This window comes from Capra hircus, chromosome 8 (assembly GCF_001704415.2).
Source record: "Capra hircus breed San Clemente chromosome 8, ASM170441v1, whole genome shotgun sequence".
In the NCBI taxonomy this organism is placed as follows: Eukaryota; Metazoa; Chordata; class Mammalia; order Artiodactyla; family Bovidae; genus Capra; species Capra hircus.
In genome coordinates this window covers 13,439,152-13,463,897 of record NC_030815.1, presented here as the reverse complement: position 1 = coordinate 13,463,897, position 24,746 = coordinate 13,439,152, and positions in this window count along the sequence as shown.

The following is a 24,746-nucleotide window of genomic DNA, read 5'->3' as shown; positions in this document are numbered from 1 at the left end:
AGTTGCTTAGTCGTGTCCGACTCTTTGCAACCCCCATAGACTGTAGCCCAACAGGCCCCTCTGTCCATAGGATTCTTCAGGCAAGAATACTGGAGTGGGTTGCCAGTTCCTTCTCCAAAAGGAACTATAGAAAGAAAGAAAGTGAAGTCGCTCAGTCGTGTCTGATCCTTTGCGACCCCAAGGACTGTAGCCTACCAGGCTCTTCCATCCATGGAATTTGCCAGGCAAGAGTACTGGAGTGGATTGAGATTTCCTTCTCCACCAAGGACTACACTCAGCACTAAAAATAAAGAATCTACTGCTGCATGTAACAACTTAGATGGATATTAATGGAATTATTCTAAGTGAAAATAAAAATCTCAAAAAATACATTCTGTATGCTACCATTTATAAAATATATGAAATGAAAAGTAATTACAGAGATAGAGAATAACAGAGTGGTGGTTGTCAGGGATTAGAGAGTTAGACCGGGGTGAGGAAGGAGGTTATAAAGGAGTGGTCAGTTCTGTATCTTCATTGTACTGGTAGTTACATGAAGCTATGCACTGATAAATTCAGTATAAATACATACACACACAATATATACAAAAGATGAAAGAATAAATACATAATTCACTATCTGAGTAAGCTCCCTTAGTTATACTATGTCAGCGTCTTGTTTGTGATACTGGATTATGAATACAGAGTTATGAAAGATAGCAGCACTTGAGGAAGCAGAATAGAGATATCATTAAATTTCCCTGAATGTTTGTCATTTCCTATCACCCTACAATTATTTCAAAATAAAATTTTTAAAAAATGAAGCAGGGAAAAAAGAAGTAAATTATTGACCTAATGCATCCATAGTTGGAGACACTGAAGGAGTAGGGCTGGAAGCATGGGGATAAGAGGTATTTGGAAAAATAATCACTGAAAACTTTTCAAACTTCATGAAAATTATAAATCACAGGAAAAGCAATGTCAACCAATCCTAAATAAGAAATATAAAGAAAATACTGTGAACCTACAATTCTAAACCAAGTCAATAGATATTTCAGAAATAGGAGAAATAAAGACTTCCTCTGACATATAAAAGTTGATGAATTATTACTATAAGAAATGTTAAAGTCAGTCCTTTAGGAAAAAGGAAAATTATGTCAGTGGGGAAAATATATCTATGCAAAGAAACCTGGAAGGCAAAATAAACTGTAAATATGAGAGTAAATGTAAAGGATTTTTCTTACTCTATAAGTAACATTAAAAGATAATTGTCTAAAAGAAAGTAATAAAAATGTGGACTTAGTTTCATTGACAGTAGATGTTCACATGGATTTTTCTGTACCTAAACTTTCTTCTATTTTGCAAATGAAAGATAATTTGCCTTTTACAGTGTATAACCAGCACCCCAATGTTTACTGCAGCATTATTTACGATAGCCAGGATATGGAAATAACTTAAATGTCCACTAGCAGAATAGTGGATAAAGAACTAGTACGTATACACAATGGACTATTACTCAACCATTAAAAAAGAACAAAATGATATTGTTTGAAGCAACATGATGGAGCTAGAGATTGTCATACTGAGTGTGGTAAGTCACAGACAAAAGACAAATATCATATGATGCTGTTTATCTGTAATATCTTAAAACAGTGGTTATTTAATAGGAATAGAGTCACAGATGTAGAAAACAAACTTATGGTTACCAAGGATAAAGGAAGAAGAGATAAATTGGGAGACTGGGATTGATATATATAAAACAAATAACTAATAAGGCCTGCTAATAAGGGAACTCAATACTCTGTAATGACCTATACGGGAAAAAAATCTTGAAAGAGTGGATATATTTATATATAAAACTGAACTGTACACTTAAAACAAACACAACGCTGTAAATCAAATATATCTCCATAAAAATTGAAAATAAATAATTTTATATGATGTATGCAAGCTTATTTTTAAATCTGTTATAGTGGAAAACTATTTCTCTCTCTTTTCTTTCCATATGTACACATACACACACACACATATATATATATATATATATATAAATTATTCAGCCTTGAGAAAAAGGATATCCTGACATTTAGAGTAACATAAACATGGATGGAATCTGAAGTCACTATGCTAACTGAAGCAAGCCAGACAGAGAATGAGAAATATGGCATGCTATGCACTGGTCATAGCAAACACCCTCTTCCAATAACACAAGAGAAGACTACACTTGGACATCACCAGATGGTCAACACCAAAATCAGATTGATTATATTCTTTCCAGCCAAAGATGGAGAAGCTCTATATAGTCAGCAAAAACAAGACCAGGAGCTGACTGTGGCTCAGATCATGAACTCCTTATTAGCAAATTCAGACTTAAATTGAAGAAAGTAGGGAAAAACATTAGACCATTCAGGTATGACCTAAATCAAATACCTTTTGATTATACAGGGGAAGTGAGAAATAGATTTAGGAACTAGGTCTGACAGATAGACTGCCTGATGAACTATGGACTGAGGTTCGTGACATTGTACAGGAGACAGGGATCAAGACCATCCCCACAGAAAAGAAACGCAAAAAGGCAAAATGGCTGTCTGGGGAGGCCTGACAAATAGCTGTGAAAAGAAGAGAAGTGAAAAGAAAAGGAGAAAAGAAAAGATATAAGCATCTGAATGCAGAGTTCCAAAGAATAGAAAGGAGAGAGAAGAAAGCCTTCCTCAGCGATCAATGCAAAGAAATAGACGAAAACAAAATGGGAAAGACTAGAGATCTCTTCAAGAAAATTAGAGATACCAAGGGAACATTTCATGCAAAGATGGGCTCGATAAAGGGCAGAAATGGTATGGACCTAAGAGAAGCAGAAGATATTAAGAAGAGGTGGCAAGAATACATAGATGAACTGTCCAAAAAAGATCTGCATGACCAAGATAATCACAGTGATGGGATCACTCACCTAGAGCCAGACATCCTGGAATGTGAAGTCAAGTGGGCCTTAGAAAAGCATCACTATGAACAAAGCTAGTGGAGGTGATGGAATTCCAGTTGAGCTATTTCAAATCCTGAAAGATGATGCTGTGAAAGTGCTGCACTCAATATGCCAGCAAATTTAGAAAACTCAGCAGTGGCCACAGGACTGGAAAAGGTCAGTTTTCATTCCAATCTCAAAAAAAAGACAATGCCAAAGAATGCTCTAACTACTGCACAACTGTACTCAACTCACACACTAGTAAAGTAATGCTCAAAATTCTCCAAGCCAGGCTTCAGCAAACATGAACTGGGAACTTCAGATGTTCAAGCTTCTTTTAGAAAAAGCAGAGGAACCACAGAACGAATTGAAAACATCCTCTGGATCATGGAAAAAGCAAGAGAGTTCCAGAAAAACATCTATTTGTGCTTTATAGACTATCCCAAAGCCATTGACTGTGTAGATCACAATAAACTGTGGAAAATTCTGAAAGAGATGGGAATACCAGACCACCTGAACTACATCCTGAAAAACCTATGTGCAGGCAAGGAAGCAACAGTTAGAAATGGACACAGAACAACAGACTGGTTCCAAATAGGAAAAGGAGTATGTCAAGGCTGTATATTGTCACCCTGCTTATGTAAATTATATGCAGAATATATCATGAGAAACACTGGGCTGGAAGAAGCACAAGCTGGAATCAAGATTGCCAGGAAAAATATCAATCACCTCAAATATGCAGATGACACCACAATTATGGCAGAAAGTGAAGAGGAACTAAAAAGCCTCTTGATGAAAGTGAAAGTGGAGAGTGAAAAAATTGGCTTAAAGCTCAACATTCAGAAAATGAAGATCATGGCATCCAGTCCCATCACTTCATGGGAAATAGATGGGGAAACAGTGGAAACAGTGTCAGACTTTATTTTGGAGGGCTCCAAAATCACTGCAGATGGTGACTGCAGCCATTAAATTAAAAGAGGCTTAGTCCTTGGAAGAAAAGTTATGACCAACCGAGATAGCATATTCAAAAGCAGAGACATCACTTTGCCAACAAAGGTCCATCTACTCAAGGCTATGGTTTTTCCAGTAGTCATGTATGGATGTGAGAGTTGGATTATTAAGAAAGCTGAGTGCCAAGGAACTGATGGTTTTGAACTGTGGTGCTGGAGAAGACTCTTGAGGTTCCCTTGGACTGCAAAGAGATCCAACCAGTCCATTCTAAAGGAGATCAGCCCTGCGATGTCTTTGGAAGGAATGATGATAAAGCTGAAGCTCCAGTACGTTGGCCACCTCATGTGAAGAGCTGACTCATTGGAAAAGACTCTGATGCTAGGAGGGATTGGGGGCAGGAGGAGAAGGGGACCACAGAGGATGAGATGGCTGGATGGCATCACTGACTCGATGGACGTGAGTCTGAGTGAACTCTGGGAGTTGGTGATGGACAGGGAGGCCTGGCGTGCTCCAATTCATGGGGTTGCAAAGAGTTGGACATGAGTGAGTGATTGAACTGAACTGAACTGAACTGGACACTTACATGTGGAATCTATGGGAAAAAAAGAAAAAAAAAAAAACAAAGTTATATCAACAGAGTAGAATAATGCTAGGGTCTGTAGTGTGGTTATGGAGAGGTTGGTAACAAAGTATAAACTTTCAGTAGTAAGAATGTTAACTTCTGAGGGTCTTCTGTGTAATATCTCTATGACAGTTGACTCACTGTATTGTGTAACTGAAATTTGCTAAGAGAATAGTATTTCAGTGTTTTCAAACACACAAGAAGCTAAACATGTGAGGTGATGAATGTATTAATCAGCTATTTAAGGGAAAGCTATTCACAATGTGTACATATATTAATTCATCATGATTCACACTGTAAATGTCTTCCAATATTATTTGTCAATTGTACCTTTGATAAAGATGAAACATTTTTAAATTACCAAGAACTTCTTTGCATTCACATTTATACTTTTCTTTCTTTTCTGTATTTCCTCCATATTGCATGCATGCATGCAAAGTTGCCTTATCTGAATCTGTGCGACCCTATGGACAGCAGCCCACCAGGCTCCTCTGCCACAGGATACTCTAGGCAAGAATACTGGAGTGGGTTGCCATTTCCATCTCCATTCTTCCATATTGCCTTTGCCCTTATGCATATGTGTTGGTCTTCCATGCTTCAGCATCCTCATTTGTTAAATGACAATACATATTGATTCAGCTCATGGAAAATACTTAAAATGGCGACTAGGACAGAATAAGCACTCAGTTCAGTTCAGTCATTCAGTCGTGCCCAACTCTTTCAGACCCCGTGAATCACAAAACGCCAGGCCTCCCTGTCCATCACCAACTCCCAGAGTCCACTCAGATTCACGTCCATCGAGTCAGTGATGCCATCCAGCCATCTCATTCTCTGTCATCCCCTTTTCCTCCTGCCCACAATCCCTCCCAGCATCAGAGTCTTTTCCAATGAGTCAAATCTTCGCATGAAGTGGCCAAAGTACTGGAGTTTCAGCTTTAGCATCATTCCTTCCAAAGAACACCCAGGGCTGATCTTCTTTAAGTGGACTGGTTGGATCTTCTTGCAGTCCAAGGGACTCTCAAGAGACTTCTCCAATACCACAATTCAAAACCATCAATTCTTCAGAACTCAGCTTTCCTCACAGTCCAACTCTCACATCCATACATGACCACTGGAAAAACCACAGCCTTGACTAGACGGACCTTTGTTGGCAAAGTAATGTCTCTGCTTTTCAATATGCTATCTAGGTTGGTCATAACTTACCTTCCAAGGAGGAAGCATCTTTTAATTTAATGGCTGCAGTCACCATCTGCAGTGATTTTGGAGCCCTCAAAAATAAAGTCTGACACTGTTTCCACTGTTTCCCCATCTATTTCCCATGAAGTGATGGGGCTGGATGCCATGATCTTCGTTTTCTGAATGTTGAGCTTTAAGCCAACTTTTTCACTCTCCACTTTCACTTTCATCAAGAGGCTTTTTAGCTCCTCTTCACTTTCTGCCATAAGAGTGGTGTAATTTGCATATCTGAGGTTTGATATTTCTCCTGGCAATCTTGATTCTGCCTTGAGCTTCTTTATTATAATAACAGTATTATCATACATTATTTTAACAAAAACATTTTTTCACAATTCTACCATGATAAAATAGCAACTGAGACTATTTATCTATGTTCCTTTCTAATTCTTATCTATTTCCATATCTAATACTCTTAAAAATAGTTATGAAAAGATTAAACTTCACACCACGTAGCAAATTGAAGCTTTCATTACAACTTGCTATGACTTTCCTAAAATGTATGTTCATTTACTCAGTTTTTAGGGGGATCATAGAAGAGCTGGAGAGAGAGATTCCACATTGAAATTTTAAAATAATAAATGAGTTTAAATTAATCAGAAATATACGTGAATGCTAACAATATACAATAGTTATTACTGAATCCCTAGTTTATGAAACTCTTAAAAATTAATCAGTTATTTACAGATTATTTTATAACACTTTCTTTCACAATAATGTTCAAACAATGATGCAATAGTGGGGGATATTCTGAAGCCATCTGTAACACAGATAAGAAGAATTAGGGGTACATCAGTTCAGTTCAGTCATTCAGTTGTGTCTGACCCTTGACCCCATGGACTGCAGCATGCCAGGCCTCCCTGTCCATCACCAACTCCCAGAGTTTACCCAAAGTTATGTCCATCTAGTCGTTGATACCATCCAACCATTTCATCCTCTGTCGTCCCCTTCTCCTCCCCCATTTAATCTTTCCCAGCATCAGGGTCTTTTCAAATGAGTCAGCTCTTCACATCAGGTGGCCAAAGTATTGCAGTTTCACCCTCAACGTCAGTCCTTTCAATGAACATCAAGGACTGATTTCCTTTAGGATGGACTGGTTGGATCTCCTTGCAGTCCAAGGGACTCTCAAGAGTCTTCTCCAAAACCACAGTTCAAAAGCATCAATTTTTCTGTGCTCAGCTTTCTTTATAGTAAAATGCTCACATCCATACATGACTACTGGAAAACCATAGCCTTGACTAGATGGACCTTAGTTGGCAAAGTAATGTCTCTGCTTTTGAATATGCTGTCTAGTTTGGTCATAATTTTTCTTCCAAGGAGTAAGCGTCTTTTAATTTCATGGCTGCAATCACTATATGCAGGGATTTTGGAGCCCCAAAAAACAAAGTCAGCCACTGTTTTCACTGTTTCCCCATCTATTTGAAATAAAGTGATGGGACCGGATGCCATGATCGTAGTTTTCTGAATGTTGAGCTTTAAGCCAACTTTTTCACTCTCTCCTTTAACTTTCATCAAAAGACTTTTTAGTTCTTCTTCACTTTCTGCCATAAGGGTGGTGTCATCTGCATATCTGAGGTTATTGATATTTCTCCCGCCAACCTTGATTCTGCTTGTGCTTCTTCCAGCCCAGCGTTTCTCATGATGTACTCTGCATGTAAGTTAAATTAGCAGGGTGACAATATACAGCCTTGACATACACCTTTCCCTATTTGAAACCAGTCTGTTTTTCCATGTCCAGTTCTAATTGTTGCTTCCTAACCTGCATACAGATTTCTCAGGAGGCAGGTCAGGTGGTCTGGGATTCCCATGTCTTTCAGAATTTTCCATAGTTTATTGTGATCCACACAATCAAAGGCTTTGGCATAGTCAATAAAGCACAAATAGATGTTTTTCTGAAACTCTCTTCGTTTTTTGATGATCCAATTGATGTTGGCAATTTCATCTCTGGTTCCTCTGCCTTTTCTAAATCCAGCTTGAACATCTAGAAGTTCATGGTTCACATATTTTTGAAGCCTTGTTGGAGAATTTTGAGCATTACTTTGCTAGTGAGTGAGATGAGTGCAATTGTGTGGTAGTTTGAACATTCTTTGGCTTTGCCTTTCTTAGGGATTGGAATGAAAACTGATCTTTTCTAGTCCTGTGGCCACTGCTGAGTTTTCCAAATTTGCTGGCATATTGAGTGCAGCACATTCATAGCATCATCTTTCAGGATTTGAAATAGCTCAACTGGATTTCCGTCATCTCCACTACCTTTGTTCGTAGTGATGCTTCCTAAGACCCATTTGACTTCACATTTCAGGTTGTGTGGCTCTAGGTGAGTGATCACACCATGGTGATTATCTTGGTCATGAAGATCTTTTTTGTACAGTTTTTCTGTGTATTCACACCACCTCGTCTTAATGTCTTCTGCTTCTGTTAGGTCCATACCATTTCTGTCCTTTATTGAGCCCATATTTGTATGAAATGTTCCCTTTGGTATCTCTAATTCTCTTGAAGATATCTTTAGTCTTTCCCATTCTATTGTTTTCCTTTATTTCTTTGCGCTGATCACTGAGGAAGGCTTTCTAACCTCTTCTTGCTATTCTGGGGAACTCTGCATTCAAATGAGTACATCTTTCCTTTTCTCCTTTGTTTTTTGCTTCTCTTCTTTTCAAAGCTATTTGTAAGGCCTCCTCAGACAGCCATTTTGCTTTTTTGCATTTCTTTTTCTTGGGGATGATCTTGCTCCCTGTCTCCTGTACAATGTCATGAATCACCATCCATAGTTCATCAGGCGCTCTGTCTATCAGATCTAGTCCCTTAAATCTATTTCTCACTTCCACTGTATAATCATTAGGGAGTTTATTTAGATCATACCTGAATAGTCTAGTGGTTTCCCTACTTTCTTCAGTTTACGTCTGAATTTGGCAATAATGAGTTCATGATCTGAGCCACAGTCAGCTCCCTGTCTTGTTTTTGCTGACTGTATAGAGCTTCTCCACGTTTGGCTTCAAAGAATGTAATCAGTCTGATTTCAGTGTTGACCATCTAGTGATGTCCTTGTGTAGAATCTTCTCTTGTGTTGTTGGAAGAAGTTGTTTGCTATGACCAGTGCATTTTCTTCTCAGAGCTCTATAAGCCTTTTCCTGCTTCATTCTGTACTCCAAGACCTAATCTGCCTGTTACTCCAAGTGTTTCTTAACTTCCTACTTTTGCATTTCAGTTCCCTATAAGGAAAAGAACATTTTTTGGGGGTATTAATTCTACGTCTTGTAGGTCTTCATAAAACCATTCAACTTCAGCTTCTTCATCATTACTGGTTGGGGCATAGACTTGGATTACCGTGATATTGAATGGTTTGCCTTGAATACGAACAGAGATCATTCCTGTCATTTGAGATTGCATCCAAGTACTTCATTTTGGACTCTTGTTGCCTATGATGGCTACTCCATTTCTTCTATGGGATTCTTGCCCACAGTAGTAGATATAATGGTCTTCTGAGTTAAATTCACCCATTCCTTTCCATTTTAGTTGGCTGATTCCTAAAATGTTGATATTCACTCTTGCTATTTCCTGTAGGACTATTTCCAATTTGCCTTGATTCATGGAACTAATATTCCAGGTTCCTATGCAGTGTTGCTCTTTACAGCATCAGAGTTTGCCTCCATCACCAGTCACATCCACAACTGGGTGTTGTTTTGCTTTGGCTCTGTTTCTTCATTCTTTTTGGTGTTATTTTTCCACTGATCTCCAGTAGCATATTGGGCACCTACCAGCCTGGGGAGTTCATCTTTCAGTGTCCTATCTTTTTGCTTTTCATATAGTTCATGGGGTTTTCAAGGTAGGAATACTGAAGTGCTTTGTCATTCCGTTCTCCAGTGGACCACATTTGTCAGAATTCTCCACCATGACCCGTCCATCTTGGGTGGCCCTACACAGATGGCATGTCTCAAAGCTCATAGTACAAACATGCAGTTAAGGAAAGCTTTCCTTTTGCACAAGAGAGTTGAGAGTATTTTGCAGTTAATAAATAAGAAAAATCAGAAGGAATGCTATTTTATTCTGCTCAGTTCAGTTCAGTCGCTCAGTCGTGTCCGACTCTTTGTGACCCCATGAATCGCAGCATGACAGGCCTCCCTGTCCATCACCAACTACCAGAGTTCACTAAGATTCATGTCCATCGAGTCAGTGATGCCATCCAACCATCTCATCCTCTGTCGTCCCCTTCTCCTCCTGCCCCCTATCCTTCCCAGCATCAGAGTCTTTTCCAATGAGTCAACTCTTTGCATGAGGTGGCCAACGTACTGGAGTTTCAGCTTTAGCATCATTCTTTCCAAAGAAATCCCAGGGTTGATCTCCTTCAGAATGGACTGGTTGGATCTCCTTTCAGTCCAAGGGACTCTCAAGAGTCTTCTCCAACACCACAGTTCAAAAGCATCAATTCTTCAGCGCTTAGCCCTGCTAGTGTGACATAGATTTCTTTAGTGTGATAACTTAGAAACTGACCACTTAAAAAGTTGATAATAATTCATCATTTTAAAAACCTAAGCAGAATTAGTTTTCTCACAACACCTTTCATTACTTCATTCTACAAAATTTGTAGGTATGAAATGCATTTCCTTATTAGCAGTATATTAGCTATTAACAACTTAAATATGTTCCATTTCAAAGCATACTTCCCTCATAGCTCAGTTGGTAAATAATCCACCTGCAGTACGGGAGGCCTGGGTTCGATCCCTGGGTTGGGAAGATCCCCTGGAGAAGGGAAAGGCTACCCACTCCAGTGTTCTGGCCTGGACAATTCCATGGGCTGTATAGTCTATAGGGTTGCAAAGAGTTGGACACGACTGAACAACTTTCACTCTCAAAGTATATTAACCAATTTTCACAGTACATAAAAATTTAAATTTTTTCATGCAGTATAAAGATCAGGACCAGAAATAGAAATTAAACATATTTTAGGACATTTATATGCAATAGTTATTAGAGAACCTGTATGTTTTACATCGTGGCTACATGTAGTTTAGATGTATTTAAGATCATAATTTAGTGACAGTGTCACAGTTTTTTTCAGCATTATATTAAAAACTTTTTCCATGTTTTAAAATGAAATTTATAATATAAAACTTTACATAATTATTTATAAAGGATTTATCAATTTTTAACTGGGGCACTTATAACCAGTTTTTAACTTACTTTCTCTGTATTCCATATATATTCCTAAGAATTCACAGGTTTGTATAACTGAATGGAATTGCAGAATTTCCTGGAGTATACTCATATCTGGCCTTTGAAAGGATACAGTATACCACTGGAAATCTAAGAGATATACAGGTACTATCTCCTGAAGTTCATTCTTACTCACATGAGAACCAACTTCATCTCCTCAATGTTGATTTTAGAGAGTTTATAGTTTATATTTATGAGGTCCTTTACAATTCTCTGGTCAGCTAGCAAAGCCAAACTGGCATATTGTTTATGCCAGGGGAAAGTAATTAATAAATTGTCCTTGGGTGCCACCAGAAGCATGCAAGATTTTAAATAGTGATTAAAAATCATTATAAATCATAGTTAGTTCCCCTGTTCTGGCCAAAAATTGAAACATGACATTTAGTTTGTCTTGGTCAGCTTAAAATAACTATTGCATATAATGACCCACGTATTTCCAGTTAGAAATTATAGTATGATTATTCATGCTTATACAATTTATTTCCTTTGAATTCCTTTACTAAGATAAATTCACAAATGTAAGGACTGTAAAAGAATAAGCTTAATGATTCTTGATAGACAAGCTATGCATAAAGAAATATGTTAATTTTGTCCTAACTGTACCAGTATTAGCTCATATATTTTTATAATAATCAAGTTTTTCTTGATTACAAATGATATTGTATTGTTTCATATGGATTATTAAAATAAACAGTATGAAATGAAATAAAAATTAAATTATCAAAATGGTCATTTGTAAAATGAAGTAGGTATTTTTGAAATGGTAATTCATGTAGCTCACATTATTTTTTGAGGAGTGATGGCATCTTTGGTTTACTCAACCCATACTCTCATTTTAAAACTATTTGTGACCACTGCCATACACCTAAACAGATAGTGCTATATGCAAAGTCTGTACATCAAGATCTTAACTTCATTAGCAGAGTTTTCACAGCAAAAGAGCTAAATATGCATGTCTATTTAAAATACCATGTATGAATCAATATAGTGAAAATGAGTATACTACCCAAAGCAATTTACAAATTCAATGCAATCCCTGTCAAGCTACCAGCCACATTTTTCACAGAACTAGAACAAATAATTTCAAGATTTGTATGGAAATACAAAAAACCTCGAATAGCCAAAGCAATCTTGAGAAAGAAGAATGGAACTGGAGGAATCAACTTGCCCGACTTCAGGCTCTACTACAAAGCCACAGTCATCAAGACAGTATGGTACTGGCACAAAGACAGACATATAGATCAATGGAACAAAATAGAAAGCCCAGAGATAAATCCACACACATATGGACACCTTATCTTTGACAAAGGAGGCAAGAATATACAATGGAGTAAAGACAATCTCTTTTACAAGTGGTGCTGGGAAAACTGGTCAACCACTTGTAAAAGAATGAAACTAGATCACTTTCTAACACCGTACACAAAAATAAACTCAAAATGGATTAAAGATCTAAATGTAAGATCAGAAACTATAAAACTCCTAGAGGAGAACATAGGCAAAACACTCTCAGACATAAATCACAGCAGGATCCTCTATGATCCACCTCCCAGAATTCTGGAAATAAAAGCAAAAATAAACAAATGGGATCTAATTAAAATTAAAAGCTTCTGCACAACAAAGGAAACTATAAGCAAGGTGAAAAGACAGCCTTCTGAATGGGAGAAAATAATAGCAAATGAAGCAACTGACAAACAACTAATCTCAAAAATATACAAGCAACTTCTGCAGCTCAATTCCAGAAAAATAAATGACCCAATCAAAAAATGGGCCAAAGAACTAAATAGACATTTCTCCAAAGAAGACATACGGATGGCTAACAAACACATGAAAAGATGCTCAACATCACTCATTATCAGAGAAATGCAAATCAAAACCACAATGAGGTACCACTTCACACCAGTCAGAATGGCTGTGATCCAAAAATCTGCAAGCAATAAATGCTGGAGAGGGTGTGGAGAAAAGGGAACCCTCCTACACTGTTGGTGGGAATGCAAACTAGTACAGCCACTATGGAGAACAGTGTGGAGATTCCTTAAAAAATTGCAAATAGAACTACCTTATGACCCAGCAATCCCACTGCTGGGCATACACACCGAGGAAACCAGAATTGAAAGAGACACATGTACCCCAATGTACATCGCAGCACTGTTTATAATAGCCAGGACATGGAAACAACCTAGATGTCCATCAGCAGATGAATGGATAGGAAAGCTGTGGTACATATACACAATGGAGTATTACTCAGCCGTTAAAAAGAATTCATTTGAATCAGTTCTGATGAGATGGATGAAACTGGAGCCGATTATACAGAGTGAAGTAAGCCAGAAAGAAAAACACCAATACAGTATACTAACACATATATATGGAATTTAGGAAGATGGCAATGACGACCCTGTATGCAAGACAGGAAAAAAGACACAGATGTGTATAACGGACTTTTGGACTCGGGGGGGGGGGATGATTTGGGAGAATGGGAATTCTAACATGTATACGGTCATGTAAGAATTGAATCGCTAGTCCATGTCTGACGTAGGGTGCAGCATGCTTGGGGCTGGTGCATGGGGATGACCCAGAGAGATGTTGTGGGGATGGAGGTGGGAGGGGGGTTCATGTTTGGGAACGCATGTAAGAATTAAAGATTTTAAAATTTCAAAAATAAAAAAAAGGGTTACAAATTGATAAATAAAAAAAAATAAATAAACTTTAAAAAAATAAAATAAAATACCATGTATGAGAAAGTTTGATATTCCTCATAAATGTGATACTATGTATGAGGATAAAAATGTGGTCCTACTCTTATGAACCTTTTGCAGATTTGTCTCTTCAATCCATTTCATAATGTCACATCATTGCTCGCCAATAAAACAATTAATATAATTTTCCTACATTATTAATTCCTCGTTTCTTCTTTAGTCTCCTATTTTACCTAATTCTATCTTCTTGTTTTCTGCAATTATACTTATCTCATATATTTTAAAAAATGTAGGCTATGTATCCAAAAATTAACCATTTAAACTCCATTTTTCTACACAGTTTAGTTTTAACTCCTCTCAAAACTATCGTACTCATCTTACGTTCCTCTATATTGTGCCAAAAGGATGCCAGATTGAGAACTGCCTCTTGAAAAACCAAAAACTTGAGTAAAATCATACATATGTGAACTGAGAAATCCACTTTATTTATTTTATGAGATTTGATGTAAGAACCTGAATATAAAGTACCATTCTCCCCCAAACCCAATAGATAAGGCTTCTCCTTGAGTGTTCTTTAAATATTTTTCTGTTGTGGAATTTTCACTTTCTTAATGAAATATAAATATCACTGTGAACATGCAAAGATCTCAAGTGAATTATAACAGTAAAATTTTGAAATTCAGGAAAAATCAAGGTTTATAATCTAAATGTCAAGCATGATAAGTAAGAGAAAAGGAAACCAACACCTTCCTGCCATAGAGTTTATTCACAACATTTTCATCACTAGAGTGTTTTGAACTAAATTTGGTGATTTACTTAGAGAAATTGTACAGTTGCAAATTCTTCCAAGCTAGTAAGCCTACAATGTCTAAGTGTATACAGGTTTCCCAGGTGGCACTGTTGCACTGTGCTCACTTACTCAGTCATGTATGACTCTTTGTGACCTCATGGACTATAGCCCTCCAGGCTCTTCTGTCCATGGGATTTTCCAGACAAGAATACCAGAGTGGGTTTCCATTTCCTAATCTAGGGGATCTTCCCCAACTAGGGATCCAACCTGCGTCTCGTGTCTTCTGCACTGGCAGGTGTGTTCTTTAACACTGTGCCACCTGGGAAGCAGCCAGAACTGTCAGGTGAAGTAATGGGTATAACTATGGTCTTGGGACTCACAAGACCTATATTTTAATTCCATCCCTAACACCTTATTCCTGCATAGCCTTCAGCAACTCCTTAATATCTCTCAACTTACACTGGCAAAGTCTTATTTTCAAGGCTATATAATACAGCATTTTAAAAACTTAACATGTTATCTAAAACATAGTAGGTATTCATTACTTTATTTGCTTTCTTCATTGCTCTGGTCTGAGAAAGACCTAGATTTAAACTCTTACTTTGTTATATATTAACTAAATAAGCATTGAAATAGACTCTGTAAACTGGATTCATCTGTAAGGTAAGAATAGTGATAGATCCTAAACTTACAGAATTTCTGTAAGAGTTGAATGAGGCAGTGATAGAAAGCACCTTGCACATTAGAACAGAGACTGTGCTACATGGGCTAAATGAATCTTTATCATTGGTAAGCCTCACGCCTCATTAAAATGCAAATGTGGCAAACAGTTCAGTTATCATTTTATAAGAATAATTAAGTAGACAACTTATTCAAGGTGGGCCTTTGTAAAGAATTGATTCTCAGGTCACTAATTATAGACCACATTTTAAAATGATAATTTCCCTTTCACCATTAAGAGGATTATAATAAGAATTTTTAAAAGAAGTGGCCAAAATACATCACTAGGATAAACCTCATACTGAACATACGATTGGCTTTGAAAGCAAAGCCGAGGATGTTAAAATTTATGTAGCAGACTAAAAGGAAACTTGAGTGACTTTTTAAACAGTTCTGAATAATCAGGCAGAATCTTTAAATATGTTGAAAGTAAAAGAACTTTGAAGAAGTAAAGCTATTGAGGAGACTACGTCTAGATAAGCAATTCTAATCACCTTCTATTATATGGTAATGGATGTGGAGAGATATAGATGTGTATCAGTAATGTTGATAGGGAATTAGAGACATGAGGATGGAGACTTCCCTGGTGGCTCAGTCAGTAAAGAGTCTGCCTGCAGTGCCCGAGACTCGGCTTCAATCCCTGGGTGGGGAAGACTCCCTGGAGAAGGGAATGGCTGCCCACTTCAATATTCTTGCCTGGACAATCCCATGAACAGAGAAGCCTGGCAGACTACAAGTCCATGGAGTCACAAAGATTTGGACGGGACGGAGTGACTAAATGAAGGTTAACTCACAAGGGTGAGTGAATTCTGAATATATCACCAAATTCTTATATTGTACAGGGTGGAAAAGTATGAGATAATAAAGTAGTCTTATAGGAAATGAATGACAAGAATGATGGAAGGAAAATAAAATTTTAGTCTAGGTCTTTATGTCTTCCAATATTCAACTTTGGGTCAAGTTGCAGAACCTGGAACTCAATGATAAATCTCAGGAATTTAAACATAATTGTGAATGTTGCCTGAACAAAAGATATGTGCTCCTTTAACCACTAGTTGGACAAGTTCTAATTTATGATAAAGAAATGAAGTTAAAGCAAAGGGTTTCATAAACACTGCCTATATCTACATTGCTTCTAAATCCTTGGGAATCTATTAGTGCAAATTTAGCAAAATCAAATTATACAACAGATAACACTGTTACAGAAATTGTACCTAACTTAAATGTTACTAAAAAATCAACATGCGACTGGGAAATATGGCTTAAATAAATGTAAAAATAATTCAGTGGGCTTGTTTTCAAAGATGAGTTTGATGAGTATATGATATTACCATAGGGATAAACTTCAATGTAATCTGATACCTAACACACTTTCATATGGCATTTATGTTGTCAAACTGGCCTTTTTGTGCTTTCCTCTGAGAATCTATATGATATAATGAGACAAAACAGACAGAGTAAAATAAGACAAGGAAGAATTAACAACTCTTTTGGACACGACTGAGCAACTTCCCTTTCACCTTTCACTTTCATGCACTGGAGAAGGAAATGGCAACCCACTCCAGTGTTCTTGCCTGGAGAATCCCAGGGACGGGGGGAGCCTGGTGGGCTGCCGTCTATGGGGTCGCACAGAGTCAGACACGACTGAAGCGATTTAGCAGCAGCAGCAGCATGTAGGATGTGATGTTGATAGTTGCACTATAAAGAAAGCTGAGTGCCGAAGAATTGATGCTTTTGAACTGTGGAGGTGAAGACTCTTGTAAGTCTCTTGGACTGCAAGGAGATCCAACCAGTCCATCCTAAGGGAAGTTAGTCCTGAATATTCATTGGAAGGACTGATGCTGAAGCTGAAACTCCAATACTTTGGCCACCTCATGCGAAGAACTGACTCATTTGGAGGTGGGAGGGGGGTTCATGTTGGGGAATGCATGTACACCTGTGGCGGATTCATGTCAATGTATGGCAAAACCAATACACTATTGTAAAATAAAATAAGGTAAAAATAAAAATTTTAAAAATATATATTTATAACATTAAAAAAAAAAGAAAGAAAAGACCCTGATGCTGAGAAAGATTGAAGACAGGAGGAGAAAGGGACAACAGAGGATGAGATGGCTGGATGGCATCACCGACTGTATAGACATGGGTTTGAGTAAGCTCCAGGAGTTGGTGATGGACAGGGAGGGCTGGCATGCTGCAGTTCATGGAGTTGCAAAGAGTCGGACATGACTGAGCGCCTGAACTGAACTGAGCATTACAAAAAATATGTCAAGGGTAAAAGAAACCAAAAGCTATACCACATGTTGTTTGGTCTTTTAAATTAATCTTTATGCTGAATTATCATCTAGGAAAGATTCCCTTCAACATCAGCCTTGACTCCCATGAAACCAGTGAGTGCACAATTAAAATGAAAATGATGAGTTCATGCTTACCAAAGAAAACAATAAATATTTGTAGGTGTCCTATTACACATGGAAAACTCTTTAAGTGCTTGAAGTCTTAACATCATACAAAATGAAAACTGTATCCATGTCCAAGATGCTTACTTTGGGAAAACAAAGGAATTAAGTGCTCACATAGAAACACAATCATTAAAAAAATTATCCTCTAAAGGAAACAGAATGTCATGGGCAGAAACTCTCTTACATCTTTTAGGATGTTATTTAAACCAGGAACTAATTGTAAGTATTCAGAATCAAGTTGATTGATTTTATCAAGTTGATTCAGTTTAAGATTTAGAGGAAGAATTTGACAGAGAACATTATATACAAAGGCCATCAGGTGATAAACATATCAGAGTATTTGAAGAACTGATAGTGGGTTGTAGGGATTACAACCCACTATAGTATTTCACTATACTAGAGTTGAGTAAGGGGGAAAAAAAAATGGTTAAAAACAAAAAGAGCTAGGAGAAGAAGGCAGGATAAACATAACTCAGGATCATGGCAACAAGTTTGAATTTTGTGTTGAAACTAAATCCAATTACAGTTTAGTAGATAATTGTAAACAAGAGGATACCATAATATCATATAAACTTTTAAAATACAAATTAAGTATTTCCTCTTCCACCTATTGTGTAGACTGCTAGAAAGTTCAATAGCCCTGAAATAACAATAAAAAAGTGTGAACAACACAATTATAGTTTTCTTGAGACCATCAGAGAGCTGAGTATACCAGATTACTAAATTAGTTTGAATTCTAAGAAGAATGTGAGGGTTAGCTGTATTTGTCCACTTGATCAGGTTGCTGAGTACCCAGATATCTGGCTAACCATTATTTCTGGGTGTGCTTGTTTCTGATTGAGATTAACATTTGAGTCTGTAGACTGAATAAAGCAGATTACATTGCTGGATGTGGGTGGGCACCATACAGTCTACTGAGGACTAAACAGAATAAAAAAGCAGAGGAAAGAATAATCCACACTGTATCTGACTGGATGAGCTAGGACATTGGCCTTCTGCATTTGGACTGAGATTTATATTAATTACATCAACTTCCTTAGCTCTTTGGACTTTGGTCTTGAGCTGGAAGCACAGTAACTTCCCTGGGCCTCCAGCTTTCACATTTGAGATCATGGGACTTCTCAGAGCCTACAATCCATTATCTGATTTTATACACACATACACCCCCCCACACATTTAAATATTCATTTTATATATATTCCATATACATAAATTCCTTACATAATATAGACAGAGGGATAGGCAAATGGATCAGTTCATTTCAGTCACTTAATCTTGTCTAACTTTTTGCAACCCCATGGACTGTAGTACGCCAGCCTTCCCTGTCCATCATCAACTCCTGGAGTTTTACTCAAACTCATGTCCATTGAGTCCGTGATGCCATCTAACCATCTCAACCTCTTTTGTCCCCTTCTCCTCCCACCCTCAATCTTGCCCAGCATCACAGTCTTCATATAAGGTGGCAAAAGTATAGGAGTTTCAGCTTCAACATCAGTCCTTTCCAATGAATATTCAGGACTGACTTCCCTTAGGATGGGCTGGTTGGATCTCCTTGCAGACCAAGGGACTCTCAAGAGTCTTCTCCAACATCACAGTTCAAAAGCATCAATTCTTCGGTGCTCAGCTTTCTTTATAGTCCAACTCTCACATCCATACATGACCAATGGAAAAAACATAGCCTTGACTAGACGGACCTTTGTTGGCAATGTAATGTCTCTGCTTTTTAACATGCTGTCTAGGTTGGTCATAGCTTTTCTTCCAAGGAGCAAGCTTTTAATTTCATGGCTGCAATCACCATCTGCAGTAAATGGATAGATAGGTACATAAACAGACAGATAGGGAATCACTTAACCATAGGTTCTGCATTTAAAATTGTAGCTCTGGGAGTTAAGAGGGGCTCTGACAGTATGTTTATTTGATTAAAACATGGACTAAAACCTGGACAGTGAGTGAGTTATAAATACTGGAGCTACCTTGTTTTATTGTATATGAGACGATTCAAGACTTAGGAAGATGGAATGTTTTTAGAGTGCACTTGTCATATAAGACTTGCTCACCTAGACTGGAAAGGCTAGAAGATATATTTCATCAACACCATGAAAAATATATTTGTGAGGGAAGCCACATCATCCTCCAAGAGTTCTATGATTTCTCTTCTCTGTAGGCCAGACCTCTACAGCAGTATTTGCAGACACTCAATTGAGAAACTGAAAGGCAGTGGGATTAATGTGTTCTTGGGTGGCAGGGGGTTAAGTGTCAGGATTCAGTCACCAAAGGAAAGGTGGGTATGTCTACCGTAATGCACAGCAGAGCCAAAGTGGCAATTAGAATGGTCTGATTTATACAGAACTATGGTATTGGCTGGTAGATCGAGGGTGTTCCTAACTGAAACAGAAAGGAAGCATATTCCATTCTCACTTGATATATATAAGCATAAAAGTCCTACATTAAGGCTAACTTGAATTACAAAAAACAAGAGAGACAGAATATCTTAACCAAATTCCCAGTATTGAACCAGTGTGCAGACACAGAACACCTTGAATGAAAGGGAGGCTGAATCCCTTTGAGAAAGAATCCCAGTATACTGACAGAAATGCACACTGTTAATATTTCAGCCTTTCCCAAAGATACCTATAGCCTTTTACCATGCCCCTGGAGAGAGGAAATAATCAGACCCTCAGGGACAAGCCGGACACTGACTCTGAGCTGACAATGATTCCAGGAGATCCAACATATTACTCTGGTTCACCAATCAGAGAGGGTGCTCATGGAGGTCAGTGATTAATGGGAATTTTAGCTTAGGTCTATCTCATAGTGGAGCCAGTAGATCATCAAACTGACCCTTTCATTATTTACCCAGTTGTGAATGCATAATTGGAATATACATACATTATGGTTAGCAAAATTCCCATACAGGTTCCCTAATCTGTGGAGTGAGAACTACCACTGTAAGAAAGGTCAAGGGGAAGCCACAAAAACTGCATCTATTCCAGGAATATAGAAAACCAAAAGGGATACTTTTTTCCCCTCGGAGAGATTACAGAGAATAATGCCACAATCAGTGATGTGAAAGATACAGGGGTTGTGATTCCCATCACATCTCCATCCAAACCTACTTATGTGGCCTCTGCAGAAGATGGATGGCTCTTTGAAGAATGATAGTGGATTATTCAGAAGCTTAGGCAGGCCGGTAACTACAACTGCAGCTGCATTATCAGATGCGGTTTCCCTGTCAAGCAAAATTAATACCTGGTACCTGATACAACCAAGCTGAGAGGTGGAACAATGAAATTAAAAGATGCCTGCTCCTTGGAAGGAAAGCTATGGCAAACCTAGACAGTACATTTAAAGCAGAGACATCACTTTGCCAACAAAGGCCCATACAGTCAAAGCTACAGTTTTTTCTAGTAGTCAGGTACCGATGAGAGTTGAATCACAAAGAAAGCTGAGCACCAAAAAATGATGTTTTCAAATTTGTTGCAGCTGGAGAAGACTCTGAGAGTTCCCTGGACTTCAAGGTAATCAAACCAGTCAATCCTAAAGGAAATCAACCCTGAATATTCATTGGAAGGACTGATGCTAAAGCTGAAAACTCCAATACCTGGCCACCTGAAAAAGAAAAAGACCTTGATGCCTGGGAAAGATCAAAGGGCAAACCAGAGGAGGAGGGCCAGCACAGGAGGAAATGGTTAGACCAGCATCACTGACCCAGGTGGACATGAATTTGAGGAAACTCTAGGAGATAGTGAAGGACAAGGCGACCATAGTATGCTGCAGTCCATGTGGTCACAAAGGGTCAGACATCACTTAGCATCTGACCACCACCACCACCTGATGCAAATACTGATTACATGTACAGGTCACTCCATATCTGTCAATAAAGACCACCGGAAACAGTTTGCTTTCAGCTGGCAAGAGCAAGTATATACCTTCTTTGTCCTACCTCTGTCCTACCAGACTTATATCAACTCTCTAGTCATCATTTAGTTTTGCAGGAATCATGATCATCGTCTTTTTCCTTTTCACAAGAAATCACACTAGTCTATTACATTGAATGTCATTATGAAGACTGGACCTAGTAGGCAAGCAGCAGCAACTATTCTAGACTCATTGGCAAGACATTTTCATGTCAGTTGGTGGAAATAGATTTCACAAAAATCTGGGGGTTGGGAGCTTTTACTTCAGGAATTTGAAGCATGTTGAAATATTCTTTCTAAGGAAAAGGGTCAATTTTTGCATCTGGCCATTTCCACCACCAAAACAGAGGCCTAGTGGACTCTGAATATTGGAGATGATATATTTTAAGTGAATGGAAAAGTTGTTAGTTTTAAATGAGGCCAAGACAAGAGGCCTCTGCAACAGGTCTTGGTAGCTGTGCAAGCTACTCTGATGCTAGGCTACATGATCTAGAAGATTGAACAATGCTCAGTGTCAGGGGCAGAGAGATGCTATTTGGAGTCTTCTGAAAACACCTATTGGTGAATCACAGCTAAGGCCCTTAGAATTTTGGAGCAAGGCCCTGTCACCCTCTGCGGATAACTATTTTCATTTTGAGAAACAATTCTTGGCTTACTCCTGGGCCTCAGTAGAAACTGACACTCAACCATGTGCCACCCAGGTACCATGCAACCTGAGAATTCCATCATAAACTGGGTATTACTTGACCCAGCAAACCTTAAACCTGGGTGTGTACAACATTTCATCATCCTCAAATAATCGAGCCCAAGGCAGCCCTGAAGGCATAAGTCAGTTACATGAAAAGTGTCTTGAAAGCCTGTGGGTCTCCCAATCTTGCTAAACTGCATTTCTTCTCTCCCAGCCATGTGAATTCACTCACTATCAGTTAACAGAGAACAAAAGACTGGGTCTTGTTTACAGATGGTTCTTCAGGATATTCAGGCAACCCTTGAAAGAGAGTAACTGCATCACCCCAGTCCCTTTCCAGGGCATCCCGAGGGACACTGGTAGAGGAAATTCATCCAGTGAGAACTTTCAGCAGTGCACCCTGGTTGTTGATTTTGCTTAGAAGAAAAAAATGGTCAGATGTGCAATTAGATAACAATGAATGGCCCATGGCCAATGATTTGGCTGGAGGGTTACACACTAGGAAGTAACATAGTTGGAAACTGATGATATGAGGGAAGAGGTATGAAGAAGGGAAGAAGATGAAATGAGGGAGGAAGTATGTAGAGAGACTTTTCTGAATGGGCTAATATGTGAAGGTACTGTGAAGTATGCCAAAGCTATACCATCCATAGAATTACAAAATGACTTATCCACCATTACATTATTCCACACAGCATTGCTTCTGATCAAACAAACTCAATTCACAGTAAACACAGGGTGACAATGGGCCCATGCTCATGGAAAATTATGTGTATTCAATGCACTGCCAGTATTAAAATTCCATCCATCTCAATACTGTTCATCACATAACAACCTGCATTCTATAATGATCAGCTCTAACAAAGTATTTCATTGTATGATTTCACATGTGCTCAATCATTCCATGTTATTTGGGAGAGAGGGATCAATCTCAGGCAGTTCCACAGTTTGCATATTCATATTAATTGTGTATGTGTTATTTTTAACTTCCAGAAGTTCAAGCTGGTTTTAGAAAAGGCAGAGGAACCAGAGATCAAACTGCCAACATCCGCTGGATCATGGAAAAAGCAAGAGAGTTCCAGGAAAACATATATTTCTGCTTTATTGACTATGCCAAAGCCTTTGACTGTGTGGATCACAATAAACTGTGGAAAATTCTGAGAGAGATGGGAATACCAGACCACCTGACCTGCCTCTTGAGAAACCTATATGCGGGTCAGGAAGCAGCAGTTAGAATTGGACATGGGACAACAGACTGGTTCCAAATAGGAAAAAGAGTATATCAAGGCTGTATATTGTCACCCTGCTTATTTAACTTATATGCAGAGTACATCATGAGAAACTCTGGGCTGGAAGAAGCAAAGCTGGAGTCACGACTGCTGGGAGAAATATCCATAACCTCAGATATGTAGATGACACCACCCTTATGGCAGAAAGTGAAGAGGAACTAAAAAGCTTCTTGATGAAAGTGAAAGAGGAGAGTGAAAAGGTTGGCTTAAAGCTCAACATTCAGAAAACGAAGATCATGGCATCTGGTCCCATCACTTCATGGGAAATAGATGGGGAAACAGTGGAAACAGTGTCAGACTTTATTTTTTGGGGCTCCAAAATCACTGCAGATGGTGACTGCAGCCAGGAAATTAAAAGACACTTACTCCTTGGAAGAAAAGTTATGACCAACCTAGATAGCACATTCAAAAGCAGAGACATTACTTTGCCAACAAAGGTCCGTCTAGTCAAGGCTATGGTTTTTCCAGTGGTCATGTACGGATATGAGAGTTGGACTGTGAAGAAAGCTGAGCGCCAAAGAATTGATGCCTTTGAACCACGGTGTTGGAGAAGACTCTTGAGAGTCCCTTGCACTGCAAGGAGATCCAACCAGTCCATCCTAAAGGAGATCAGCCCTGGGATTTCTTTGGAAGGAATGATGCTAAAGCTGAAACTCCAGTACTTTGGCCACCTCATACAAAGAGTTGACTCGTTGGAAAAGACTCTGATGCTGGGAGGGATTGGGGGCAGGAGGAGAAGGGGACGACAGAGGATGAGATGGCTGGATGGCATCACTGACTCAATGGACGTGAGTTTCAGTGAACTCTGGGAGTTGGTGATGGACAGGGAGGCCTGGCATGCTGCGATTCATGGGGTCGCAAAGAGTCGGACATGAGTGAGCGACTGAACTGAACTGAACTGATCGTTAGTTATACTCCTCTGAACACTTTTAATGGATGTATTTAAATAACTCAAAAAGATTTGTATTTCCATTACTCAAACTGGGCAAAAGTAAGACCCAATTCTATGCTGCCTTCAAGATGCTAACGCTTATTATGAAGATCTGTATAGTTAATGGTAGAAGGATAAAAAATGATATACTATGCAAAGAATAATTTAAATACCAAGGTACATCATGTAATTCTGCTGCTGCTGCTAAGTCGCTTCAGTCATGTGCGACTCTGTGTGACCCATAGACCGCAGCCCACTAGGCTCCACCGTCCCTGGGATTCTCCAGGCAAGAACACTGGAGTGA